This window comes from Medicago sativa, chromosome 8 (assembly GCF_051527215.1).
Source record: "Medicago sativa cultivar Bolivia chromosome 8, Bolivia_mono, whole genome shotgun sequence".
Taxonomy (NCBI): domain Eukaryota; kingdom Viridiplantae; phylum Streptophyta; class Magnoliopsida; order Fabales; family Fabaceae; genus Medicago; species Medicago sativa.
Window position 1 is genome coordinate 92,391,488 of NC_140756.1, and position 3,919 is coordinate 92,395,406.

A 3,919-nucleotide genomic window follows, 5' to 3' on the forward strand; every position below is an offset into this window, starting at 1 on the left:
TCATATGCTGGAATAGAATACTACAATCGGAAATTAGAAAACTACAATCGGTTATGTGACAATCTTTGCAAATAATTGGAATTGAAGCACAGTGAATATGCTGGAATAGAATGGCATATGTGAGGTGGTCCAAGCCTTCAATTAACTCCAAATTAGAGCAAGAATGATGGTTTATTGTGAGGTTACATGAAACAAGACCTAAATAACTAGATTGCCGACCCGTGCGCCGCACGGGTCTTATGAGCTATAAACTAATGTTGATAATCAACTACATGATATGTTTTATATCAAACATTACGGAATACTTTCTCATAAACGACATTAGAGGTAAAATTTGTATCTTCGCTGTCTTCATCAGTGGTTAATATCTTTAACCCTTCTCTCGAGGTAACTCTCGAACAACAACATACAATTGTCCATGTGAAAATACATGAGTTGGTAGGTATATGCCAACATTTTCAAGTGACTGTCGTTCGATCTTATTTTTAGTCATTGCAAACAACACGGCCAAAGGAAACTTCCTTCTTAAAAAGTTGAGAGGAATTATCATATCCGAGGGCGTCAGAGATAATGTCGGTATAAACTCTTTGTTTAACTCTTCTTAAAAAATTTATGGTCGGTTAAATTCACAAACTAAATTGTAAGCTGCACTAATTAATGAAATGGTCAAAATTAAAAAAAAAAATTGACTTAACAAAAAAATCTTATGGATAGGTAAGTAATTAAAGAGAAATTACACCCCCATACCGTGGATACTTTGCTTTAACATATATTGCAATAGTGCCTATCAAGTGTGGAGTACGTTTATTGTATTTATTTATTTTAGTTCATCCTCTGTTGCAAGCAGCCATTCTCAGACAAAATTCAAGAACTTAATAACCATATAGACACTAATTAAAATTAAACAACAAAAAATGATTAATGTATTTTTCAGATTATTATTGTAAAAACAAATTATCATAACGTGGTGCAAAATTGGCGTTCACAGTAATACAGTGGAAGCATTTTATTATTTGGATACACCAATATTCAGAAAATAGTAATAGGGACATGGAGGTGGTCATCCATATTTAGATGGTTTTACAGTCTTTATTAATAACATATCACTGTATACATAAGCGAACATTATATTTTGTTTATTGGACATGAACTAATTCGTAATCGCTTGGTATATACAAAGAATCATTTGTTCTTTAAGCTTAGTTGTTAATGCATATAATAAGAGAAACATAATATCAAGCATATAAGAAGAAAATTGCTTCAATGACTTTGTCCATTAACAAATGATAAATTCAAAACAACTAAGTCTGGAATAGAAAACAAACTGGATACACAATTTAACTGAAATTGTCTAAGACAAAATAGTTGTGCTAAACTTCAACAACTTTAACGACAACATAATGCAAAAGAAGGAGTCAACATGCTCCAAACACAAAACAAAAGGAAACAACAAACTTTAGAAAAACAACGACGAAATTAACTCCAGCAAATCCCAGTTTCATGCACGCCAAATATAACTACTATTAAACTTGAATGTATAGCATATCATTGTTCCCAGCAACAGGTGCCCCTAGCCTCATTCTAACCCCTTCATATAGGTTACGTGCGTCCACAAAACGCAGGGCATGGCCACCAATTCCACTGTCCAGCAAACCCCTTCGTGTGTTTTACTTTTTCCTTCACTGCACAATGAAACCAAAAGGTTGGAAACTCCCTCGATAACTCAGTTAGTACAAACCAAGCCCTCTATACAAACTCATAATCAAGCTTACTCCAGCATTTCCTTTAAAAGGTCCTATGGTCAAACAACCTACATTATGACAGAAGAGCTGCTGGTGTAGTGTTTGCTGGTGTGTTTTCGGTTGTGTAGTGGCTGCAGTAGGGGTTTTTTTCTGCTGTTTTTTTTGGTGTTGGAGTTGCTTGACAGCAGCTGCTCAGCTGTTACTGCTGAAGCAGTTTTGGCTTTTGCTGTTCTTTGGTTGTAATGTTTTGCCTACCCGTTTAGTACGCCTTGTACAGGGTTTGTTGCAATAATATATGTTGATTTAAAAAAACCTACATTACGACAATTGATACAAAATCAGTATGGTCACAAAGATGAATATCACAAAAATGTGAGTAAATCATTAAACTACATAGGAGAACCAATCTCTAATCTTAAGGACATGCATAAGATTCATTTGCCCTAGGACACTACATGCATTAGATTCAGTTGCATAAAACAAACTCATGATTTAAAGGAAAAATAAGAAAATAAATGAATTGAATGGACTAAACAAAAAATAATTAGAGGAGGTATGAGAGAATCAATTGCTCTCCCTAATCCTTCAAAGTATGAACTCTCTCCACCCGAATGACTGTGTCAAATTACAGATAATTAGAGATAAATCTTTCTTCAGTGAAAAGTCAAATATAGCATTTATCTCATCATAGAGGTCACGATACCTCATATTGTTCACAACAATCCAAGATCATGTCATTATTTAAGTTTATATAAGTTGAGGCCATGAAGGGTTGGAAATTAAAAGAAAGAGGTTACCTCCTTAAAAGTGTTACAAAGGGCACATGACAACATAATTCCTTAACCCCCCACGCCTTATGCGAAAACCCATGCTAGAAATAACAACAAATAACAATCAATTAGAGAAAAATGACTACAGTGCTTGTACAAATATGATGATAATTTAAACACACAATCCTATGCCCTTTAATACACATCCACTCATGCCACACAGTAGGAAAAAAAAAGAGCCAAGCTTCTTCATTTTCTGCTTGAGCAAAATCTGATTGGAGAGAAAAGGAAGCAATGTTAAGATAACACTTGCAAAGGAACTAAAATAATATGCAAACACCAATATGTTGGCTAATTGATGGTTCAGAGTGCCCTTCCCCTTTTTTCTAAAATGGTCTAATTGAAAGAAAAGTCAAAAACTATCAAGCAACCAATTGTGCAAGATGCTGAAAAGAAGGAAAAATAAAAATAGCATAGGATTCATTGACTAATAGTTCAAGAATGCCTAATTAGCATACGCAATACGAAATACATCATAATCACAGGGAATTGAAAAAGTCATTTGGAGTTATACTGTGATACACCAACCTAACCTATAGTGAAAGCCCATTTGAAATTAATCTAAATTGAAGTAATTGAAAAAAAAAAAAAAAAAACTACATCAGAATCACAATACTAAATACTTTTCAATTAAATTGCACATCCCTGCATATTCAACAGCAAGACATGCGTATGAAGCATTTATTCATTACATTGGAAAACAAATTATGGAAGCAAACCAACATTTTTATAAAGTAAATATTCACTTAAAAATTTTACTACCCAAATTATCCTTATTAGTCCCTCATTTCATTTGTTTGTCTGTTGTAAAAAGAACCTTTTCTTGATACACACATGACGATAATCATCCACTAAGGTAATTTATCTTTTGAAAGTTACCATTGAGATCGTTATAACTTCTTGGAAGTCATTAGTTAGTGAGATCAGAAGATACAGCTATTAGCCAAATTATGAAATGTGAAAAGGAAAACAAAAAATCAATTATCACTTTGGATTTTCAACGTACATGCCTACATGGTGATAATGCTTTTGTGGTGTGAAAGAGCAAAGTTTTGTCAACTTTCTAGTTTCAATGTATTGGTGGTACCCCAAGAAGTAAGCACAACTAATGAAAGAGTTAATTGTGAAAAATTGGATCCTTTCTAATGTCCTAATGATGTGTCTTTTATTGATGCACTTCCAATACTAATTCTAGATCCTAATTAATCACTAAAAGCTTTTCGCATACCGCTACACCATGGTGGCTATGACTTACACCGATATAACAACCTTCCATTGAAACCAACCTTTTATGAATAAAAAAAAATCAGCTATCCTAAGCAAAAACAACCGGTAAACACTTTTTAC

At 33.5% G+C, this 3,919-nt stretch overlaps 1 long non-coding RNA gene across 1 annotated transcript; it reads right to left on the reverse strand.

Annotated features, from left to right (window-relative positions):
- Positions 1-1,255: 1,255 nt before the first annotated feature.
- LOC146903348 (uncharacterized) lies at positions 1,256-2,787 on the reverse strand. The gene is made up of 2 exons (XR_015021565.1): positions 2,540-2,787; positions 1,256-2,055 (listed from the first exon to the last, which is right to left on the reverse strand). It is a non-coding gene; the product is annotated as an uncharacterized LOC146903348 (long non-coding RNA).
- Between the last annotated feature and the right edge of the window lie 1,132 nt (positions 2,788-3,919).